This window comes from Talpa occidentalis, unplaced genomic scaffold (assembly GCF_014898055.3).
Source record: "Talpa occidentalis isolate TD23 unplaced genomic scaffold, MPIMG_talOcc4v2.1 talOcc4.9, whole genome shotgun sequence".
In the NCBI taxonomy this organism is placed as follows: domain Eukaryota; kingdom Metazoa; phylum Chordata; class Mammalia; order Eulipotyphla; family Talpidae; genus Talpa; species Talpa occidentalis.
This window is the reverse complement of record NW_023605305.1, coordinates 108,190,308-108,215,077: the sequence shown is the minus strand read 5'-3', so window position 1 is coordinate 108,215,077 and position 24,770 is coordinate 108,190,308. Positions and strand designations below refer to the sequence as shown.

General features: G+C 50.8%; 1 protein-coding gene across 3 annotated transcripts in view; it reads left to right on the top strand.

Moving 5' to 3' along the window:
• KCND3 (potassium voltage-gated channel subfamily D member 3) overlaps nt 1-24,770 on the top strand; it is a 371,120-nt gene that overhangs the window by 101,806 nt on the left and 244,544 nt on the right. For all 3 annotated transcript variants that reach the window (XM_037501020.2, XM_054691769.1, XM_054691770.1), the window contains 2 exons: nt 4,839-4,969; nt 8,654-8,848. The gene's annotated coding sequence lies outside the window, so the exon portion shown is untranslated. The remainder of the gene's footprint in view (nt 1-4,838; nt 4,970-8,653; nt 8,849-24,770) is intronic.

Sequence of the window (24,770 nt, the reverse complement as noted above, 5' to 3'; positions counted from 1 at the left end):
TCTGAGCTCCCCCGAGGGAGTGTCCTTCTCCATGCTGGGAAGGGAAAAAACTGTACAAGCTGTGCTGGGGGCTCTGCTCAGCTCATTCTGTGTCCTCTCCACTATCCCTTTACTGGCCAAGCCTGATATGTCCAGGAGGCAGCGAGAGGTGGGGTAAGGGAGCAGGGCGTGGTGTGCTTAGTGACCAGGCCCTGGACATGTATGTTCAGTAATTCCTGTGCATCCGCCTCTCTTCCGGACACTTGCTGTGTCATGAACCATGGAGTCCTCACAAGGCCCCAGAGGGGCCACCATCATGCTGTCCATCTACAGATACACAAAGGGAGGCAAGGAAGGGTGAAATGAATTGACACTTCACATAGTCAAGGAGGGGTCTGGTCTGTAGTTGCCTCTAGCGGCTTCTCTGAGCTATCCACAGACCCCCATAGAATACCCCAAGCTTTGTGGGGTGCTTTGGAGCATCTGCCTACTCAACTGTGTGCTGAGGATGTCCCTGGGTATTGGACACTGAAGACAATTCAATGTAGTTCTTGCCTCAAAGGAATCAGTGCAAGGAAAACACCTTTAAATGACTCAAAAAACCATTGAAAAGGACAGTGTAAGAGTCAAGCAAACACACCCCCTCAAAAAAGAATCTATATACTTGTGTAAGCACCTGTCGTCACAGAAGCAAAACACATGCTCTTCGCCAGCAGGAGTGAAAAACCTGCAGTGTGTACTGTGGTGCAGGAGGGGGTTTGCACCAACTGTGATCAAAATGCACGGACAGCTGGTCCAGGTGGCTTCCTGGGTGTGGTGAGTGTCTTGTCAAGCCCTGACGACACTAATGGGCATGGAGGGAGGGGGGAACGGAGGAATAGGAAGGGCATGCTCACTGTCAACTTCCTTCAGCCTCTCCCAGGAACCAATGGGGAGCAGCTGTGGCCCAGGTCCTCGAGGGGCCGACAGAGAGGCCGTCCCCCATGCCGGCGGGGGCTTAGTGGATGGTGGTGGGCAGGCTGTGGAGGAGTGGACAGATGCCAGGCTCATTGGCCTGTGATGCTGTGTGTGGCTGCTGCGTGTTGTGTTCTGTCCAAACAGAATAAAAGCTGAGCATTTGACTCAGTATGAGATGTTCTGTGCCTTTAGAAGGGAAAAGGGAGAAATGAATAAACCTTCCAAGAAACTAATTAACCCACAGACAGTTCTCTCTCATCCTAATCCAGACAGAAAGCCATATTGGACACATAGTTCAGAGACAGCCCATCAGGACACAAAGCGGACCAGTTTAATAATCTTTCTCTGGCAGATAATGAAGCTGTTTCATTTTGTTTTGTTTTATATCATGTTGGGCTCCCCAGGTCCACTGAGTAAAGATCTGGCATCTTGCCAGAGAGAGAGAGAGAGAACAAGAGACTTGGGCTCTGGAATCAAGGAGCCTCACACCACACCTGGCCTTCGTCGTGTGCAGTCAGTGAGAAGATATGTGTGGTGGGCAGGGCGTGCGAGCGGGATTATACAACCTTCCAAAGGCAAAGAGAGCCTCAGGCTGCCCATCAGCCCCCAGCTCTCTCTGCCAATCTGTAGGAGAGAGGACATGAGTTGCTTGTCATTGACTCATAACTTTGCTGGGCACAGTGTCCCCTCAGATGGCCTGAGAAGCCAGTGTGGACTCTGGGAGGCTGCCCTTCCTCCAGGAAGGACTCTGAGTTTGGGAACTGGCCCTGTACCTTTCCCCTTTCCCTGGGGATATCCTGCCAGATAGCTCCTGCCCTCCAGGCCTGTTGTCACTTCTCAGCACCCCATCCAATCCCATAGCTCTAAGCCTGCTTCCTTATCCAGAAGATGGGGACATGTTAACCTCACAGGTTACCAGGAGGATCTCAGAAGATAAAGTGCCCACCAAGCTCTCCAGGAGCCCACGACACGTGCTCGGGAAGGGCTGGCTGTTCAGTAAAGACCATCATGTGCTGAGTGACCTCTGCCTTCTGATCAGATCCCTGAAGCCAATGCCCGACTGACCTTCTCAACCCCCCCACTTCTGTTATTTGTGCCAAAGTAGCCCCAGCTCCAACTGAATGCCTGTGAGGTCGAGTGCAAACTCCCCAGGCTGGCACTCAAAGCTTCCTTCTTTAGTCACCCCTTACTGTTCCAGCCTCATCTCTGCCAGCCAGGCCATGTGAGGCTATTGCACTTAGCAGCCCTAACTGTCTGTCGACAGTTCTTTTCCACATCAGACTACTCTTGCTATTTAAAAGGAGAAACCAATAACTGCAGGAAACGCAGTTTGTGTTCTACATTGATACTGAGGTGGAATACACACGTATGTGTACCTAGATGTGTATAAATGCACCTACACACATCTGTATAGAATATCCTACCTAGTTGAAAGGATGGGTTGAGGTTAATATTTACTAAGCATCTATGAGGTGCCAGTTACTGCATCAGGCAGATTATGACCCTGGACTAAAAGGGCATCAGCTCCAGGGCAGGTTCAGGTGTTTGGGGTCATCACCTCTTCCTGGTACCTGACATTTTCCATGCACAAAACTACTGGTCCCATGAGCTTGACTAGTCCTGCTCACTCACACAAAACACAGATGCCAAGGGGGTGCACATGGAGGCCCAAGTGTATGAAATTAATGGAGGGTAAATGGCTATAGAGGCCCAAATGTGTGAAATTAATGGGGGATAAATGGCTATAGAGGTGTGTGGGTTCCATGTGACTCGTCCTATCAGCTGGATTACAGCTCCTTGAAGCTTTGCATCTATTACCCTTCACAGGCCGCTGGGCAGTTTGCAGTGAAACACACGGTTGCTTTTCATTTGCCTTGATTCCTCAGCCCTCGGCCCTATCATGGCCAGTGGGCTGTGCTCTCCTCAGCTCAGACCCCCTCCTTCTGCCCTCTTTTCCAGTCAGCCTCCCCCACCCCAGGTCTCAGGCCGTCTCATCCTGGCATCACGAACAGTCGGGGTTTGGTGGAGCCATCTTGGTGTTCACAGATGTCTGTTCCCCCCTGGATGCACCAGTTCAGAGTGGGGAAGAGTCAGGTTTCAGGGCAGTTTGTCCACTAGTCCATGCGGCATCCAGCCTTGAGTGGTTTGTGGAGAGGGGCAAGAATGAACTACAGGGCGTCCCCTGGTGGCACAGAGGTTGAGCACTGGGCTGTGAAGCTGCCCGCAGCCTCTGCAGCACTGGTTCAATCCCCGGCTGCCAGCGAGGATCCAACATGGCACACAGACCTCTCCTGCCACACCCGCTGCTCCCCTCAGCAGTGTGTTTCATCAGTCTGCGTGTTTTGTTCCCCTCTCTGGCTCTGGTGAATTCTCTCACCCTCCCGCACTTCTGACTGTACCCAGTGCTTGTATAAATAAATAAATAAATCTTTAAAAAAAAAAAAGAAGAATGAACTACAGCAGGCTGGTCCTTGCCGCAGTAAAGTTCTGCCCCTAGCATAAGCGCACGACACTCATGGACCCCAAATTTGAGGGGTGCATGCTCTAAAGGGGATTCTGCCATCTAGTGCAAAGGAAGTAGACTGTTAGTGTGAAAGATCTTTAAGAGTGTGCATCAAGAGAGAAAAAGGGTATTCCTAATAATAGTTTCCCAATAAAACCCCCCAAATTTCTATTCCCTCGTGGCAAATGCCCAGTCAAATGGTCTGTCCAAAGTAGGGCCACAGAGGCCCCAAACCTTGCCACAAATCTAAGGTACTTTCTGATGGGGAACCACAAGAAGGGGTTTAGGCAAGTTTGGGGCAGAAGGAGAGATGCAAAAATACAAATCAAGACAACAATTGCCATTGTCCGCCAGGGACAGTCTCCCCACGTGTCTCGCTCTCATGTGTCTTTAAGTGTCTCTACAAGTCTATCCTCTATGTGTTTCCTTCCAAGTTCCCCCAAGTCCCTGGGTGCAAGCCAAAGCTGGGGACGAGCTCCATAGCTTCACCTGGCCACTCGGCTGTGCCGCTAGTTCCCAGCAGCAACCCCACTCAGGAATTTCAGTTCACGGCACACTGGCGTCCCAGGCTCGGCTCAAGTGCTCCCTCCCCCAGAAAGTCTTCCTCTCCTTCCTCTTCCTGTGTTGGCAGAGACCCCTACCTTCTTTAAGTCCTCATTGCACTTTGCCTTTATCTCCAGAGGTTTGGATGCATTCTTAGTAATAACAGGGTAATCCAAGGGAGCTGCATGGAAGTGGGGGCAGCTGCATGGAAGGGGAACGGCCCCTTCACAGAGTATAAAGGCTGCATCTGGAGATGCATCTGGAGATGCCCCTTCACAGAGTATAAAGGTGGGGCAAAGCAGCATCACCTCTGCAGGGCCTCCCCACAGGCCACTTCAGAGCCAGCCTGGCATGGCCTGTCACTTAACCCCTCTGAGCTTCTGCAGCCTCATCAGTGAAGGTAAACAATCCTCACAATGCTGCTGTGAGGAAGTGCAGTGAGGCCCAGAGCTCAAAAATGTTTCCCTGTGCCACCAGCAGTCCTTGCCCCGCCCAGGTCATGGGGTTCTTGGCAGAATCCAAAAGCAATTTGTAAATGGCAAAGTGTCCACAAATCAGTGATGCCACCATCTTAGAAGGGGGCTCTGCACACTTTAACGGTGGAGAGCCAGGCAGTACATATTATTGGCTGTGTGGTCCGTTAAGTCTCTGTTACAACCACTTAACTCCTGCCAGGGTAGCAGGGAAGGAGTCCTAGACAATAGGTAAATGTTCCAATAAAACTTATTGGCAAAGCAACCAGCTGTCCGTGTAGGCCTGGGGACTATGGTTTATAAGCCGGTGTTAGCTGCTGGGTGGGGACACGGCTCCCTCAGGCTGGGTGACTGAGGTCTGCTCTGCATCTTTCTCTTTGCAGCTCCAACTGTGTGTTCAGCGAGAATCCATTGGAAACCCTGGTCCTCCTGAGGCCCATCTCCCAGCAGGAAGCTGGAACTGGGAAAACAGCCCAAAACTCACCTGTCACCTACCTTCAAGCATCTTCCAATGGTGAGTCAGAGCTGGGAGGGAATCTAAAGGGTTAAATGTCATCAGGAGTCCATGGCTGCACAAATGCCCACCAGCAAAGTGGGTAATAAAAATACCTTAGATTTGTGGCAAGTTTTTGAGCCTCAGTGGCCCTACTTTGGACAGACCCTCTTTGGCTGGGCATTTGCCATGAGGGGATAAAAATCTGGGGGTTCTAGGGCCTCCCTGGTGGTGCAGCGGGTTCAATGTTTTAAAAACATTGAAATAACACTGCATTGTAACAGTATGTAAGTTTCAGGTGTGCATTATTCACAATCAACGTGTGTGAACTGCATTAAGTTGCCCAAGAAAAATTCAGTTTTATCCTTTGTTGTACAACTGACCCCTTTGACTGGATTTACCCTCTCCCTTCCTCTTCCTCTTCCCTTCCCATAACCACTGCTTGGTATTATAGTCCAAAGGCTTTTGTTTTATTTAGTTCGTCTGTTTGGTTTCTCTAATTACCACATACGAATGAAATTCTACAGTGTTTGTGCTCTCCATATGATTTACTGTTTTCCCTCTTTTGATTGCAATTATTCAGAAGTGTTACTCTGCTCTGAGAAAACAGCAGAACAAGTAAAATAACAAATGGCCACTGACATTCAAGGTCACAGAGCGATAGGGAAGGGTGGAGACTGAGGTGAAATGGACAAGTGTTGTGCCACATAAAGGACCACAGGGGATTTTACTCAGCTCCCACTGAAAGCTGCTACCTGGCCACCTGAAAATTAGGGAGCAAAATAAACAGATCTTCTATTTTTCAGGACAAATTCTATATCTAGATTTTCTTGAAAAGTCCCAATTTCAGATACTGGATCCATGAAAACAAACTACATGGTCCAATAAAAACAAATCTAGATCATGTAAGGAGATCATTTTGCTCTTGTAAGTGTCTAGATCTCTGGGAATAAAAACTTCAAGCCTGTTCTAGAGAATGCAGGGTGTTAAGGAAAGGTTTCTGGGGAGAAGCCTGGGAATTTTCTATCTCCACGTTATCTTCGCCTCAGCAATGTTGACATTTGGGGCCAGATAATCCTTTGTTATGGGGGACTGTCCTGTACTGTAGGATCTCTGCCAGCACCCACAAATGCCAGGAGCACCCGTGCCCAGGTAGTAACCACCAAAATGTGTTCATTTCCTAATGTCGTGTCAGGGGTAAAATCGCCTGGGCTGAGAACGGCTGGGTTGACTCGAGAGGCGGAGAGGCCAGGGGAGGGCGGCCAGTGGCGACGGCCCTTCAGCAGCAATTTGTGGACTGAAGTTTCTAGATTAGCAAATTTTAATTTAAGCCTAAATCTTCATTATTCCTGAATTTCAAGGGAAAGTGTTGACTGTTTGCAGTTATTGATTGGACCCTGCTGCAAGGCAGTGGAGGGTGAGAAACAGCAAAGGCCCGGATGAGGAAGTGGGCCACAGTAATGGGACGGGGGAGGGAGAGTGGGGCAATAGCTGGTGACAGCCTGACCTGCAGGAGTGGCCGCTGGAACAGGGAGTTCTGCCAGGGAATCTGGGAGCTGAACCTGGGAACAGCAGCAGCTGCTGCAGCCAGGGACCCCAAAGGGAGACGAGTCTCCAGGCTTCGAAGGCCTGGAGCGGGAGCCCAGCCGAGTTCCAAGGGGAACATGACCTGGCAGGGATGGGGCAGGTAGAACAAACTCCTTAAAATACAGAGGAATGATGTCCAAGGCCAGTGGATATTTTCTGAAGCATCCAAACACCTCGGTGCTGTGCTTTACAGGGGGGATGCCAGTCAGTAAATCCATCCTCTCTCCTGAGTCTCAGAAAGCAGAGTAAATGCAGATGACTCCTTAGGTCACCACCTTCAGGGCTAAGCTCTGGCTACAGGTGCTTGGGGCTGAAAACTGTGGAGATGCAGCAATGTGAAGAGCCTGAGGTGGTGAGGCTCTGAGGGGCAGGCCTAGGGGTGGGGGGCAGCGGCAGATGGCAGATGTGTCTTTCAGAAGGAGGAAAGGGCTGAGGCGGGTCTTCTGGAGAGGAAGGCAAGGGCTGAGGGAAGTCCACAGCAGAGGGCGAGTCAGGGATCTGGATGCAGGGTGGGGCAGGAGGTGGGCAGCTCTGTTAGGAGAAGCTGTGGTTTCAAGCCTCTTCTGAGTTCTGATCTGAAGTGAGGTTTCTTGGAGTTTTTTGCATAGACATGAGGTCAGAAGAACATGGTTCAATTTGCAAGTTAGAAAGGCCCCTGAGCCTCTGGCTGCTGGCCACCAAGGGCCTCCCACAGAGACACTGATGATCCAAGCTCTGGCTTGGTTTCTGGGGCCTCAGCAGGCAGAGCTGCCCCCACTGGGGGGACATGGAAGCCCACAGTCAGACAGGGCAGCCATCAGCAGTACGATTCTCTGAATTAAAAAGCTGAGGTGCAGACACAGGGACTCACTCAAGGCCAACCAGCCAGGAAGCTGAAGGCACCAAGGGTTCACTTCTATTCTAAGCGTCCTTTGGGCAGTCCCTGCTGCTTGTGTTAAGAGACTAAGGCCTGTGGACACTGGAGGAAAGGCCTCAGGGTCAAGATTATCTGTGGAGAAGAGTTTGTGGGGGCTGTATCGGGTCCCTCGGTCTACAAGTGGCCCCTTAGCCACGTCAGCAAAAGCGCACAAACACTGTTCTGAATCCCAGACAAGTTTAGCCTGGGCCCCGCCTCGGCCCCAGCCGCCACCATGCGCTCTCTGACCTTATTTCCCTCTGACAAGGAGCCGCTGGTCTTCAATAATGCAGGCCCCCACCTAACACAGAAGAGGCCTGTCACCCAAAAATAACTTGAAAAGCAGACAGAGGGAAGCAGATAAGCATTCAAAATCATTTATTTATAGCGCAGATCACAAAGCCGTCAAAGAGACTACAGGACTGTTATAGCCACAGCACCCCTTGGGGGGTATGTAGGGGCCCCTCCCACCCCACAGAGCTGCCTCAGAAATGTACCTCTCAGGCTGCCCTTGCCTGGGGGAGGGGATTGTGCAGAGAGATTGAAGATGTGGCAGGTACAAGGGTGGGGAGGGGAGCAGAGCTGCAAACCTGACCTCAGCTGAGTGTGGCTTTAGAGAGTACCAGCAGGGGCTTTGAGAAGATGCCTAGACCCCATCCCTAGAGGGGTTTATGCAGGAGCTGGGACTCTACTGTGGCTGCGTTGGTAGATTTCCTGCATGGGCTGGGGAGATTGGAGCGGATGGGTGTTTTCTAACTTGGTTACAACTGAGCAAGACGTACTTTTGCTGGCTCCTGCCCATTCCTTCTGGGGGAGGCACCACGCTTGAGTCCCCTTTCAGCCTCCCTGTCTCCCCTCACTTGCACCCTCAGGTTTATGGTCTAGAAGCCAGACTACCATCTGAGTGGGGCATTACGAACTCCACAACCTCTAAGCCCTCTTCCAACTCTGAAATATCCCAGACTAGCACTGTAGTCTTTAGAAAAGAAACATTTAAAAATTGTGTTGCATAAACAATTATTTCCGAGGAACAAAAGGGATAAGAAGACAGAACTTCAGACTTGTGTAACAGAACTATCCCTGCAGGAATTTCAATAATAAAGGGGCTTTTATAGCTTTAAGTGTGTACTTTGTTCACTGAAAACCAAAAATAATACACTGGCTGATCAAAACTGACACTAAACTTAACTGTCACTGAATCCTGAACGACACTATTGACACAGATCAGCAAGATTCTACCTGGACCATCAAAGTGAGTGGCAGCCTGCTTCTCAGCCAGAGACGGTCAGCCTCGTGGGATGACAAGCCTCGTGGACCCACTAACCACTGCCACACAGCAGCTGTGCGGTGCTGCCCTGCTCACCACCGATTTCACCCTGCCCTCAAGATGACTGCTCCCGATAGCCCACCCACATAAGGTAAAACCGATAGTGGTTTGTGAAAGCAACTGTGATCCTTAATTGATCAGTCAGGTTGTATCCAATTCCATCCATGAAACATGCCAAGTGGGAGGGCGTGAACCCTGCACGTGTCAGTTCTGTGCATATCTGCCGTGTCAGAGACACACCTGCCCGCGGGTCTCTGCTCCCTCCTGCGTGCCTTGCTTGGTGCCAAGGAAGCCCCAGGGATGGAAGACAGAGTCTTATTCTCAAGGAACTGAAATTGCCTTGGGGAAGAAAGTGATTGAAATACTCTTTATATTTTTCACCCTGCGTTTAAAAATATTTCCCCTGCATTTAGAAATAGGTTTTGAAATAATGTTAACATACTGCAAAGGGATAAGTACAGTTCAAAGAATCCCTGTATCAGACCTCTTGCCTGGATTCCCTCCTTGTTAGAGTGTCACTGCATTTGTTATCTCTGTGTGTGTGTGTGTGTGTGTGTGCTGATTTATCTGTTTTTGTCTATAACTGTTACACGAGTCTTTTTCTAAACAATTTGACCCAAGCTGTAGACATGATGGCCTATTGCACCTAAATACCCCATTGTGTATTTCCCCAAAGCCACATATAATCCTACAAATGAGAAATCCACATTGATATAATATCACCATGCAACCCACATCTCCAGATGTCCCCAACTGTCCCAACTGCTGTCCTTTTTGATCCAGGAACATGCTTTGCGTGTGGTTGTCATGCTCTTTCTGGAGGACTCCTCAGTCTTCTGGACTTTCCGTCCCCAACCACTGCAAAGAGTACAGGCTTCACATTCTCTGGAGGTCACTCAACCTCCGTGGTCTGCCAATGCATCTGGTTGAGTCAGGCCAGCGTTTTCTGGCTGACTCCCCAGTCATGTGGCCAAGTTCTCCAGATGAAAGCCCCTCTGTGACTTAGTCAGGATGTGTGTGATGGCAATGCCCTGTCCTCATCTAAACCCACTCACCTGTCTTCGTCTCCATTGATCACATCCTCTGCATCAAATTGCCAAATGGGGCTTTTCTATTTCCACAATTCCATATTCACTGGGGCATTATACTTTAAAGAACTTTTCCTTCTCTCTTTTTATTTTATTTGTTAATTTATTTATAACAGTGTGGACTTATAAATTCCTATTTTGTTCAATGGGTTGTGCTTTTTTTTTTTTTTAAAGATTTATTTATTTATACAAGCACTGGGTACAGTCAGAAGCGCAGGAGGGTGAGAGAATTCACCAGAGCCAGAGCAGGGAGCAGAACAGGCAGAAGGACCGAAGTACGCTGCTGAGGGGAGCAGTGGGTGGCAGGAGAGGTCTGCGCGCCATGTGGGACCCTCGCCCGGTGGCCGGGGATCGAACTGATACTGCAGAGGCTGCAGGCAACCCGCGCTCAACTGCTGCGCCGCCAGGGAGGCCTGGGTTGTACTCTTACTGTTACTCATTATTTTGAAACTCAAATTGTCCAAGATTTAGCCAGTCAGAACTCCTTCAAGGTGGCTCTTGTCACCTTTGGCTGTGCCTCCATCACCTTTAGAACATCTCTTTACTTTCTGGGACATAATGTGCTCCAGGACCATCTTGTCAAAAACTGCAATCAATTGTTTCTCTAAGGAGTAATGGTTGCCTTTGGAAATGGGTTGTATTTAGAGACCAAGATCTGAGTATGTGTAGACCTGATGGTGTAAGGTCCAGTCTGAAGGCCAGCAGGCTCCAAACCTACAGACAGGCAATGTTTCAGTTTGAGTCTGAAGGCAGGAGGACTGATGTCTCAGTTCCAGCAGTCATGCAGAAGGAGCTCTCTCTTACTCAAGGGAGGGTCAACCCTTTTGTTCCTACTTAGGCCTTCAACTGATTGGATGCGGCCCACCCACATTAGGGAGGGCAATCTGCTTTACCCAGTCTACCAATTCAAAAGTTAATCTCATCCAAAAACACCCTCATAGACACATCCAAAATAATTTTTAACCAAATATCTGGGCAACCCACAACCCAGTTGAGTTGGCACATAAAATTAACCATCACACACATATGCGTGTGCTTTTAATTAGGGTCTGGTCTATAGCAGAAGATACAAACATTTGATTTCTAATCAATTCAGTCTGAAGCTCTAGTTCCATCTTATGAAAACAGTCTGTTATAAACACTGGTAGAATAGCTGTGCTCAGCTTGGTTTTAAACATCTTAAATTTACATCTTAAATTTTTGTTTTATTGAAGATTCCTTCTTATCAGGGATTTTAGGCTTTTGAAGGCTGTTTGCTAGGTCTAGTGTTCTCTCTAAAAGAGTGGTAGAAGCAAGACCACAGAGGTGGTGGAGGATCAGAGGCAAAGAGCATTGTGAGCATTTTTTAAGAAATGTGACTTCTACTTTGAGTGAGAAGGAAAATCACTGGAGAGTTTGGTGCGCAGCCTAGACATCACCTGATCTGGGTCTGAAAAGGATTACAATGTTGCAGGTACACTGGAGCAAGTATAATAACAGCAGGAAGACCAGGTAGGAGGTTATCCTAATGATCGCAGCTGGAGGTGAGGGAGACTTGGAGCTGGAACATAGGGTAGCAGTGTTGGGAGGGAGAAGTCAGCAGAGTTTTGGCAACTGACTCTTGGAAAAAACTAAATACATAAAAACAAAAGCTCTGATTTGCAGCATTTGCCAATTGCTGCGGAGTAAATATTCCCACCATGGCTGACTTCAACCAGCTTAACAACCAACTGGCTTAACAACCAGCTTTCAAAAAACTTCACAAATATTTAACACTCACCTCTCAGCACACCATGGTAGGAAGTGGGTGGGTCTGGACATATTTTGAGGGTAGAGATAACAGGAAGGGGGATGGAGTCAACGTGGGATGTAAAGGAAAGCAGGGGTCCAAGGTGGCTCCAGGATTTCCCCTGTGCATCTGGAAGGATGAGATGAGGACGCATATGGGATGATGTGATTTGAGTAGGAGTCGCAGGAGTTCGGTTTGGGATGTGCCATGTGTTGATGCCTAGTAGACTTCTAAGGGGAATAGGCCACACAGAATTTAGAGAAGTGTAGGCTCTTATGAAGCTAAAACTTCTCTCCCTTTTGAAAGGACTCTCATGCCTGGTTCTGCATGTGGATTCCTGCTCATAGTATTTGCCTGCCTCAGGCAACCATCCAGAGTTTTGGTTTCCCATTGGGCCTGGGGGTTCTGTTAGTGGGTCACTGGCAAAGGAAAGCAAATCCCTCACTTGGGTGTGTGCTCAGGCCCAAACACTCTGTCAATGAGACCCAAGCTCTGCCTTCAAGAAGATTAGCATCTAGTTGGGGAGATCAATGCAAAATAGTCTATAAAAAGATCTAGGTTTTCCTGAACCCACTCTTAAGTTTTACCCTATTTGAGAGGATAATGAAAGAGAGGTTATCTAGTCAGCTGAACTCAATCTGATCCTCAAGAATGGGGAGTATTTTCCTGGGGAGATAAGGACAGAGGATATCCTAGGCTGGGGATCCATGGGAGCAAAGAAGGCCGGACCCCTGGAGAACATGCTTGATCGGAGTTACTGAAAAAATAATCGTCACAACATTTCTTAAGCATGTAAATATCCCAGGCATGTGTTTATCTAAGTACTTTGCCTATATTAAGCAACCTCATCCTCATAGTGCCTTTGAGAACTAAATACTATTAGCACCCAGTTTTATAGGGGAGAAAACAGAGGTAGTGCGATCCACAGCAAGCAAATAATGGAGAGGGGATGCCAATGGGGGCAGTCTGACCCCGTAGTTCTCATACTTAGCTTATGAGTAAATTGGGAAATGGAGGTGGGCCTGGCTTGAGCCCCAAATTTGTCTCTACTGGGGCAGTCCTGTTGGGAGAGCAGAGGAGGCTGCCCAGGGTCCCCAGGGAGTTCCTTCGAGGAATTTCATCTTCCTGGACTCTTCCGATTAATGAGGGCATCTAGCATGCTCCCTGACTACGTGACAAGGCTGTTCAAGCCAATAGTGTTGGATTCATTCTATGACTTCCAGCTCTGAATCATCATTTCTGAAAGCCACTCATTTTTTAAAAGAAGAAATGAATTTGCTCAGTTTTATTCCCCATTTTTGGATAACATACAGAAGCCACTTAGAGCTTAATATTAACACTGTACATCAATGTCGGCCAGCTCGAAGTGGCGCATGTCACAGCTCAGCCGTCTGCAGACTCTGAATGCTAGATGAGCTTCATTCCTCCCAGCAGCGGAAACTGGAAAATTCAATGAGAAGAAGCCTGTCTTCTCTCTCTAGCTTGGGATTTCTGCAACAGGGTCAGTCTTGGTAGTCCAGTTTTAGGGACTTGGGAGACCCTATACCCACTTGGCGTGGCCCCAAACTTTCACCTGCAGCTTAGCAGAAACCTCTTTCATCACAACTAATCCCCTGGATGTGCCATTGTTCCTTAGAGGATCCCCAAGAAACCTCAGTCCTTAAAAGGATGAAGGGAGTGTTTTAAGAACCTTAAGGTCAACCGATAACTTTACCCAAATGCCATTCCTTCCCAAACATGCCGCCAGCCCTGCTTGCTGTCACTCTCTTGGGGTTGGCTCTCCTGCTGCATTTCCTGTCCCCCCTCCCCCAGTGTCTTCCCAGCCCTCTTAGCTGTCTGATGTTTTCCTGGGGGCCTGCTCCCTTCCCACTCCCCTGCCGCTTTGCTCTGTCTGTCTCTGGCCCTGCGCTCCCTGGCCTGGCACCATTTATGATCTCCTTGTTTTTTATTGCGGTGTGATTTACACGGGATGAAGTGCACACATCTTATCGGACAGCTCCTTACATTCTGATGTAGGTGTACACCCAGACACACACCCCCCGGATCAAGATATTGAACATCCCCAGCACCCCAGCAGGCTCCCTGGGGCCTCATCCCTCATGAGATGGGTGACTATTATCGTGAATTCTATGACCTTCCTTGAATTTCCTTTACAAGGAATCATACGGGGACCATTCCTAGCTCCCCAACTCTGGTGCAACCTAAAAGAGGAAGCTTACAGGAGAGGAGCCTGGAGGGCCTGCCCCCACCCCCTTCTTAGAGACCTGCAAGTGTAAAGGACTCTGCGTCTGAGTTGCCCTGGCCCATGCTGACCCGACTCACAAGCTCCTGGGAAAAGTGTGAGCTGAGTTCCTGAGTATCCAGACACCCCTCCCCAGGCCTCTGTGGGCTGCACGCTGCTCTGGGAGGCTCTGTTCTGCCCTTAACAAAGCCCCACAGCTCCCTGCACGTCCCACATGATGTCTGCTTCCCTTCTATGTCCCCCCAGAATGTTAGATATGAAAAACCATCTAAAAGAGCTTCCTGTCTATTTTTAAAAACGGAAAATGGAGACCCACAGAGTGGCTCAGCTGGGACTGGAAATCAGGCCTGCTGACCCCGTCCTGTCCTCTTTCTGCAATTTTATCTCCATGGCTTTGTCACCTGGATTTTTAGGCCATTCTGCTGCAGCTCTGTCCCTGAGTCCTGGCACTTTCTGCTGGTCTCCACAGTATATCCCCGCGGGGCCAGCAGAGCTGCTGGAGGGGCCCACCCTGAGGTTGAGCGCAGGAGCGATGGCTACCTGCAGCCAAACATTGGCTTTGCCTTCCTTGAAGACATGTTTGGTTCCTGGAATTTTTCCCCGGACCATGCTCTGCACCCAGAGAGAGAGGGCGGGCTCAGGTGAGCAGGCCAGCTGGGGTGCAAACACCCCTGGGCTGTGAAACATGAACATCACGTGATGACGTGCACATGATGTCCTGTCATTCATTTTGTTACCAACAAAGATACAACACGTACTAGTTGCTGGCAGCCACTCTTTGCAGGGAGTAGGTACTTTTGAAACTGAGGGGAGGTGCCAGCCAGAGGATTCCGGGAACTGGAAAGCAGAGGTGGCAGTGGGGAAGGAAAGGGGCACACACAGGCAGGGTTGACTGGGAGCTGCTCTAAACTCTACAATTTGGCCAAAGTGGGCCCCAGCTGCAGCCTCCCGCAGATGCAGGGGAAGCAGGTTTTTGTCCCGTGAACTCAGTGAGGACACGTGAGGGCTGGGGGAGGGTCGCCCACTCAGAGCTGCCCTCCGCTCAGGACCCCCCCATTCCCTCTGTGACTATGGTCCCTCGGGAAGGACCCCTCGCATCAGTCTGAGGCGGGAGTGAGAATCCCCACAACGGCCAGCCACACACAGGCACACACAGCGCTAAGCCCGGGGCTGGGAGCGCACAGGCCAATGACCCCCATGTGCCCAGCTCATGCAGGAGCCGCTGGTCGCTGGTCGGAGGAGACGCCTCACTCTGCCCTGCTGCGTTCGCGTCAGCGCTGGGCTGACAGGCGAGGCTAACCCGGCTGCCTCCTGCTCACAGAGGCGCTGTGGGGGAAAGCCCCACCATTTCTCCCTGCAGGGCAGTGTGGGCCCTTCCCCCGGCCCTTCCTGTCCAGCGGAAGCCGTTTCCAGTCCTTGGACCTCTCGGCTCTCGCCCACACCTGCCCCACTGACCCTGGAGACTAACTCAGAAGGAACGAAGGTCACACCCCACAAGGGCCCGCCGCTACCCCCGATCTCAGGGTGGCAAAGCGGAGGAACTGAGCCTCACATCTCCGTCTCCCATTCAAAGCCCAGGGGTCTTTCCTGGGATCGAGGAGCAGGGGCCCCGGTGAGCATCAGCAGTGTGGGGGGCCCTGCAGATGCCCAGGCCCTGCCTCCCGTGGGGTCCTCCAGGCTCACACCAGGCTCTGCGTGTTGTCTTCTTTGTGGCTCCCTTTGACTTCAACCCCAATTCAAGTTGCTTTTGAGAGGCTTGTGTGGAGAAGGGGCCGGGAGAGCGAGGCAGCTGGAGGGAGCACCAGGAGAGGAGTTTGGGGGGGCATGAAAGAGAAATGAGACATGAAGTAGCTGCTGCAGGGAGAGGAAATTGGGGGAATGAGCAGAGAGAGGGTCAAAGGGGAACGTTGGCTTATGACGCCTCTGTGTTCCCCTCTGCTCCCCGTCAGTCCTTCAGGGAAAAAGCTGCTTGTTCAGTAATGGTTTGGGAGGCGTAAGAATGGTCTGTGTGTGCACCTACGAGTGTGCGTGTGTGTGTGTGTGAGTGTATGCGTGTGCTGCAGTACCTCTGAGTCTGCCTCGTGTGGTTACAGCTCACACAGCTCTGGAGGAGCAGAGCTTCCAGAGGAAGTCCAGGGACATGAAAATGTAATCATGTGAGGCTGGCAGCCGGGCCTGCCTCCTGCCATCTCCTGCCCTGGAGATGCACTTTCTGCCTGCCCAGAGCGCCGAGCCCTCGCCCACCTGTGGTCTCGCCCCTCGGGACAGCATCTGACACACTCTTCTGGAGCTTTCAAGGTGCAGACAGGCCTGGAAAGTAAGCAGGGAGATGTTCGGAGCCACTTACATACCGATTTGAAACAGAGGTGGGGGTGCCACAGAGGCGAGAAAGGTGGACGGTGGCTGGGAGTTCCTGGACTCGGCTTTGCTGATTTCTCATCAGCTTTGAAGGTGGGAGGAAGAAAAGAGGGTTTTCTCCACCCTCTTTTTCCCACTAAGCCCTGGACCCACTCAGAGTCAGAGCATAATCCTTATTGACTGTATCTGTAGGGGGAGAGAGAGCATGTCATGAAGCCAGAACCTTGGCTCCACAGCCCCCCGGAGCCCTGGCTGCATCTTCTCTCTCCCGGCTGTTCTTCCCCCAAACTGTGGGCTCCAGTCAGAGGAAGGAGTGGGCGTCAGACTCCAGGCCAGCGAGCAAGGGGGGGCGGGCGCTGCAGGGAAGCCTGGTCCTATGGGTCTTCTCTCTGCCTTGGCTGGAGGCCAGGAGGAGGCCCTGGAGATGGGCACTCGAAAGCAAGTCCTGGAGCCCAGAGCTCAAACAATGCTGAGAAAGGAAACCACAGTTTTCATTATCCCCCAAATTAGGGGTTTCTTTGTACTTTTATGTCTATTCTTAGTTCTAGAAATTAAAAAAAAAAAAGAACCAGTTTTGAACAAAATTCAGAAGTAAGCTCTGAAGAATTGAGGAGGCTCTGGAGAAGTGAGGAGAGCAAGGGGTGAGGGGGCCGCTTGCATGAGATGCAGAGCTGCCTTGCCCAGAGTCACGGTCATCTCTCTGTGGCCCCAATGGACACGGGGCGCCGGAGCTCAGTCAGTTCAGCCCAGAGCAGCGCCTCTCCAGAGCATGTGGGTGCAGGAGGCCCATCAGCACAGTGCGGAAGGTGGATGCTCCCCCCACTGCCTCGTCCTGCCGCCCTCCCCTTCTCTGGCACTGATGCCAAGGGCCCTCTTCATCACACGTCCTGCAAACAGCTCCACCTCTGAGTTTGCTTTCCAGAGAGCCCAACCAGCACGAGAACCTTGGGATTGGTGATAAGTGCAAGGAAGGACATGAACAAGGCTGGGTGAAAGCGATGCAGGTGGTCGGAGCAGGGCTGGGCATCTCCTCTAGGTAGGATGATGGGAGCTTTGGGATGACACCTGGGCCCTTGGGTTAACACCTGAGGAGGAATTGTTCATGTGACAAGTTGGAGCAAGAGCTCTCCAGCAGAGGGGACAGTCGACAGGCTCCAGTGATCAAGGTGCAGGCACCATCCCATGCTGCCTTTCCTTTTAACACATGAGGACAGGAAGGAGATGAGTTGGTGGCTTATGAGGAAAGCAGGGTCAAAGGATAATGTTTTGATCCGGGGACTGAAGATATTTTACAGCTATGTACGCTTTGGGGAAGGAGTCAGAGGGACAGGGATGAAAGAGGAGAGAACTATCCCCTGTGGACCCAGAGGTGACAGGGATGGAACTGAGCATGTGGGATGACTCAGGCCCAGCTGCCTCTGAGCTGGAGGGCAGGAAACTCTGTGCAGAACAGACAGGTAAGCTTTGAGGCCCGAGGCTTGATATCAAGCGAGGTTTGCCTTTGATGGGCTCAGCCTCATTCGTGAAGCAGGAGGTGAGGTCATTTGCTCAGTCCTTGTTGGCACATGTGCTTTTCCAGGACAGACAGACAGACGGCTCAGCACAGCCTTGTGTCCTGAATGGTGGTTCCATCAACCATGAGGTATGCACACCACGGTGGCCTCGACAGGCTGCCCATATGGCCAGCTGTGCTTGGCAGGCTGGGGTGTCCAGGCTTGTGTGATCACGGTCTGTGACGTGCCAGGGGACCCATGTCTCAGAATGCATCCCTGTCCTGAAGTGACCCGTGCTGCACATGAGGAGCTACTGGGAGGCAAACAAGCTTCTTACAGATAGAAGGGTCAGGAAGGAGACAGCTGGGCCTGCAGGGACGCTCTCATCCTCTCTCCAGGACCACGTGGAGTCCCTGCTCTTCTGCTCTCGCTCACCTGCCTCTTTCTGGCTCTCTGCTGTTCTGCAACCCTTTTGCCCAGGGGTCCCACAGAGATTAACTTGCCTCTAAGTCCCAGTTCCTAAAGCAGGGGATGGATTGGTTCCTCATCCGGAACAGGTAACCATGCTTGGTCCAACAGAGGTGGTCAGCGCTGGGGGCCTCCTGATTCCTGGAAGGGAGCTGGACTCAAGGTGGTGGAGGATGGACATGGGAATTAAGGGCCACAGGCTAGCGTAGAGGGTGTCGAAGGAGAAAAGAACCTTGAAGGTCGAAAGCTGTTAATAGCTCACCTCTGAGCAGCTCTCCCAGTCCATTGAGGGTTGAAAAACATAATTCATAACTGAGGTTCTGAGCTCTTTTTCTACCAACTTTCAGAAGATTGGGAGTAGAAGTGGAAAAATCATGATGTACCATCACCACACAGTTGGAGGTGATGGGCAGGACGGTTAAGGGGCAAGGGAATTGGGGTTGGTGACAGGGTAACTGGAAGGGCCTCAAGGCTTACCTCGCTGCCAGAATGTGGGAGACAAGTGGGGTGGGGACCTGAGGAGAGGCGGGTGCCTGACAGGGTGGCACACAGGAGGACGCAGGAGGAGGGAGGGAAGTCAGCTGGGTTTTACTTACCCTCAGGACTACTGGAGAATGTTCTCCCAGGCTTCACTCTCTCCATGGTTACTGTCCACTCCAGACATGCGTTCAGTCTCTGGCTTCCCTCCCTCTGAGAAGTCTAACTCACACACACACCTCAGGCCCAGAAGGCTTCCCCTGGGCGGGGAGGGACTCCTCTGGCAGTGTCCATTCTCCCTGGAGAAGCCAGTCTGAGCTGCTGCAGAGGGAGGACTTTGGCACTGACAGGCCGCACAGGTGTCATCAACTTCAAACCCCATTCTCCAGAGATTCTGGACATGGAGAAAGGTCTAGTTTCTCCCTTGCATTCCCTGAGGGCAGGGCCTGTATGTGATGTGTTTTTCCCTATATCCCTGGTGGTGGGCCAGCGCTTGTCCACAGAGATGCCTCATGAGATTGTCCCAACCTTGACCCAAGAACACCATCTCAGAACAGGAATCTGTTCTTTTCTGCAGGAAAACTGTTCTTTTTAGGGCTAAATGCGGGGCCATCTCCTCATTCCAGCTGACACACACTGGGTTCATTTAGGAAGATTCTCCCTAGCTAGGTCAAAGTTCTAGTGTTTTCCATGTATTCATTCAACAGTTTGACAGCATACCTTCATGCCAAGTATCAAAAAATCAAAAAAAAAGTTCAAAGTATCAAAAAAAAAAAAAAAAAGGACAGTGATCAAAAAAAAAAAAAAAAAAAAAAAAGACAGTGATCCACAGGATGCAAAGTTTCCTCTGCTCATGAAAATTTCAGTGAGGTCCAGAGAATTGTTTAGATGCAAAGACCAGAAATTGCCCCCAAGCTAGCTGAGACAGCAAAAGGGCATGTGTTGGAATGATGTAGGTGTGACTTATGCAACAAAGACCCAGGAAGCACTGGCTCTGGGTCCTGCAGAATCAGACACGGGGTCACTCCTGAGGCTCCTGGGGAGGCTAATGTCTCTTTTCTCTCTGCAGACCTTCCAGTGTGGCAGGAAGCATCTGCTCCAGCCCTACCCTTGCAGGATCTTCCCCTCCAGTCTGTCCTTGTGCTCTCTGGGGCCCAGGAGCCTACCTCTGGTCCAATCAGCGGTGACCTGGGAGGGAAAGGACTGGATGCTCCAAGGGCAGATGGAGGGGTAGGGATGGAGAAAGGGAAATAAATTCATTTTCCCTCTAGATCTTTTACTTCATCCAGGAGTGGGGTGGGAGCTCCTCTGCTGTACCCTGACCCATCAAGCTAGAAGCCTGCAGCCACCAAAACGAGACAGTGACACCGAGAAGAAGCCCTATCAAGAAGGAGGGAGGCCTCTCTCCTGCCTTTCAGTCTGGGGAATTTTTCCATTAATGAAGGGGGGAAATGATAAATGCCGAGACGGGGAGTTTCTCATACTTCATCCTTATTGCCATCGAATTAACAGCATAACACATCATGTTTTATTATAACTTTATAATAATTACAGTTATTACTGAATTCATGTATATGGAAAAGGCAGAAATATCATCATTGTATTAATTTGTGAAGCCCTTCAATGGGATTTATTGAGCAATAAGCAAATTCCAACTGCTTGGCATGGAAAAAAGCCTTTTTCCCAATGCAGAACCCTGCGAGCTGTCATGCAGCACAAACAGCTCGCTTTGCCAGTCTGGCCCAACTAGTTCTCCTCCTCCAGGCAGTCTGCCTTCATTTACAGAGATATGTTTAGAATTCTCCTCTTTATAGTGGAGCTAACACTCCCACTCCCTGAGCACGTCTCAAAGGTTCATAGGTGTCAGTACAAATATTGAGATAAACCTTTTCCATTTGCACAGGGCTTAAGAGTTTTCCAAACATGATCACCGACATGACCTTTCTGTTTGAAAGGTCAAATAGAAAACACTTTTGAAAATAGAGATATATGGACATCAGGGCCATCAATAAATTTTTCCCTTCGTGGATTTTTTTGGTGGCAGGGTGGCAAGGAAGAGGGGTGGCAAATGGATGGGATGCCCAAGACCAGGCCATTTTGAATACATGACTGAGTCCCTGGCAATGACTATGCAGTCCAGGGGAGCCCACCATTGGGCACCTGCTGGTTAGGGCTCTCTCTTGGAATGAGTGGCTGAGAAGGAGCAGAGGCAGAGGCAGAGGCAGGGGCAAAAGTTTAATATTTAGCTCAAAGGAAAGAAGCCTTGGGGGAATTGAGATAGCCATCAACTATCCGAAGGACTCTTGTGTGGGTGGAAATGGATTAATCCTCAGGGCACAGGAAGAGGGGGCGGCCAGGGTTGGGGGAGGGTGGCACAGATGGAAGAGCTAGGTGACAGATTTTGTGAGTCTCAAAGCACAACTTTCGCTGGAGATACCAGCCATCAGTGCAGCCTCAGTAGCGCTGGCTTCCTCAAGTTTGGGGAGCTAGCTCCCCAAAACTGGTTTCTTCCACTGGTACTTACCTAGTACCCAATGTGTATGGGGTGTTGGCCATGACAAAACCACAATGACAAGTTGTAAGATGGGCTACAGAACAAGGCCCAGGGGAGGACTCTGAGAAGGAAGGGAGGAGGCATGGAAGAAATGAGAAAAGAGAAGGGGAGACCTTGATCCTGGGTGTCCACTGACCGCTAGCTGGGTCCATCTAGCTCTTTCTCTCCTCAGGACCCTGAAGGAAGGTGTTTTTTCCCTCCATTTTGATACATGGAGAAGCAAAGAGGCGGTGAGTTTCAGGGGGTTGTGCAATGTCTTTACAGCAGCTCACTTTGCTGAATGCCCGCTTTGTAGGCAGCCCTGCCGGGATGGAGCCCAGTCTAGCAGGTAGAAATAGGCAAGTGGATTGGGGGTGGGGCGGCATCCCCAGCTGGGTGGAGTGCAGACCACGAGATGCAGAAGTCCCCAGAGAACCTGCATTTGTGTAGGCCAGGGTCCGAGCACCAGCTCACAGACTCAGGGTCCCAGCAGTGAGAGACTCTGGAGGTGAAGATCAATCACTTGCCCAGAGTGTGGGTTCCCTCTGTGACGTGTTTGTGGAGCAATCCTGCATCTCCAAGGACGGGGTTCACGCTCTGTGGGGTCCATTCCACCTCTCGGTACCCCTCACAGTGAAACATACTTTCTTACATCATACCCAGCCCTGTTTCATCTGGGAACATACCCATATGCTTTTCTTTAAAACCAGAAAGCCTTTTGAATCCACAATAATCACTGGACTTTGTTGTTATAATTCTAGGCCTAAGAAATCTCTTTCTGGCTTACAATCCTGCAATTCAAAGAGAGAGAAACAAGCACCCCTAACCTCACCCTCTGTGGGCATCCGCTACTCTGCTGCATGGGAGCACAGAGCTGTCCCCTGCCCCCTTCAGAGGTCAGCCGGGGTCAGCTGGTCCTGCAAATGTCTGCCCCAGGCCTCCCTGCAAACTCTGTTCCCATCCCCACCATGTCAGCTGACTGCTGGGATTCCTGGTTCTGCCTGGAAGGTTCTTCCTATCACAACCCATTCATCACTGGGCTCTGGGTAATTAGCAGGTGACAATTGTCAGGGGCCGCCCTTTTTGGTGTGTGGTGCTGGAGAGTGATATATCCCTCTACTCCCGCTCCTGTGCTAGCTGCACTGCGATGTCTGCCCCTCTGTAAATCCTTCCATACGACAATGGAAAAGAGACCACACACAGCGTGGGGTGTCAGGCCACTACCTGCCTAATTGAGCCCTGCACAAGGCCCAGCTGTGGTATGGAGCACGTCTCTGTGCGCTCTGAGTCTCGGTCTTTCATCTTAAAATAAGAAACTGGGTCAGTAAGTGATCCCTGAGATGCTTTCCAAGTTCTGAGATCTTGCGATTCTAGACATATCCCAGAGCCATGCACAGGTCAGGTTGAATCTTGAGGCCCGCGCTGCAGAGTAAAGGTGTCACTCAAGCAGTAGGAAGAGCTCAGACGTGGATCACTTCCAGACTTCTTCCACGTCTAGAAATCCATGAATCACCCCCCAGAGCACTGAGAAACAAGCAGAGAGTCTGACTTGGGGCAGAGACCTGGGTCTCCTTCCCCCTGTTTGCATCATCTCAGTCCAGGGGCACGAGTCAGGTGGAGAGCAGGTAGAGGCAGAGAGTGTCCCCGAGGCTGTGGCTGCCAGGGTGCTGCTGGATGAGCCTCTGTACATACAGAAAGCCCAGGTGAGATATTAGGGCACCGCTATTGTTTGCTTCTTATTCTGGATGCTGGTGGCTGAAGTTTATGAATTTCATTCTACTGAGTCTCCTCTGAACACTTAGGACATTAGACTTTTCTCTCGATATGTATGTTCAACAAAATGCTTTTGAAAAAATGACTTTATGTAGTCTTTACAGTTCCATGCAAGGCAGGTGCTGCTTTCTTCTTTTTACCCACGATGGCAAGGGGACACAGAAAGGTTAAGGGACTTGTCCAAGCCGCAAGCCAGGAATGGCAGTGCTGGGTCTGCAGTGGAGACCTAGGCTCCTTCAAAACTGGTGACCTCTCCATTGTGCCACCTGCTCCCCTGGGGACTGTGACAGGAGAGCGATTCCTCAGGCACCCCTCACCTCAGCGCCCCCTCCCCCTGTCCACATACGCACAGGTGTGTGCCCACCGAGGCACATGAAGCCAGTCTTCAGTCTGTCATGGAGGACTCGGGTGGAGGGACAGATGGACAACTACAAAAGCCAATAAGCACAGCTCTGTCCTCAGAGCTGCCTCCGGGCCCTCGGAGGGCAGAGAGGGCAGAATAATGCCTGCTGGGCATGGAGGCGGTGGGAAAGGCACCAAGCACTGGTGGGCACTGCAGAGGCCCTGCTTCCAAAGCCCTCAGGTGGACGCGGCCATCCCCGGGGCTAGGTCTCTCTAAACCCGTCAGGGCTGTGGAGGAGGCCAGTGGGCTCTCTATCCTTGCTGGCATCACAGGGTGACATGACTGGATTAATTAGGCTTTATTAATAGGTGAGCGCTTCATGAATTGTAATTAAGCAGACGTGCATCTGGTGGCAGTGGTGGCTGAGGGTGGGAAGAAGTGGTTCCAGGAGGCGCGGAGATGCCATTAAATATGAAAACCCTGCCACTGGATACAGCCAGGGCCCGGCCCACGTCTCACGCAGCCTGCCCTGCTAAAGGAATGTCCTTGTGCCTTGTGTCTGAGATGCTGATTTATTTAATAAGCGCGGCTTGAGCCTACTATGCGCTCTCTTTCTGGGAGAGACAAGGTTGTGGGTGACAGTCAGAAGGTAGAATGGACCAGGTGCCCAGTTCTCTCAAGAAGCAAAGCGGTGATAAAGGTGTTGTAGAGGTAGGGAAAGAAGTTTGGGAGCTGTTTCTTGAAGCAGTGAATCTCACCTTGCAAAACTCTCTCTCTCTCTCTCTCTCTCTCTCTCTCTCTCTCTCTCACACACACACACACACACACACACATTCTCTCTCAGCAAAGCAAGAGGTCTTTTTGTACCAGGGGCTCTGAGGGCCATGCTGGCAGACAGCCATGGAAGCGAGAACAGACACGGTGGGAACTGAGCCAAAACCCCACATGGGGTGGAACCCCGGGGGACAGAGAAGACAGGTCTCTTGGTAGAGAAAGGGGCCTGGAACCAAGTGTTTAGACAGGGGAAGGCGTATTTAGCTTATGGAAAAACAGAGTGCAGATGATAAAGTGAACTATGGAAAAAGAGGTCTGAACAATGAAATCCTCCTCTGTTGCCTGCAGCCTGACAGCATGACAGATGCGGAGGATAAACTTTCATCTGGCCTTTTCTAAACTCATCCTGATTTTCCATTTGGCCTAAAAGAAAGAGCCCGGAATTGCTGCTTTTGCCTTTTGGAATTTGGGGATGTTTTAAACCTCCCTCCCTTCTGCCTCTCAAAGGCACGTCTCGAGTCCCCAGCAAAGAGCCCATCGGAGGGCCTGGTGATGGACTCTGTGCCTCTCCATCCGGGCCTTGTTCATGCCACCCCTGCTCATGCATTAAAGCTCAACGTGTAGGCAGCTCCCTGGTGAAGGCTTCCTTGAAACCACCAGTCAAAATGAGCTACAGGCAGCTGCTTTTGCTCTCTT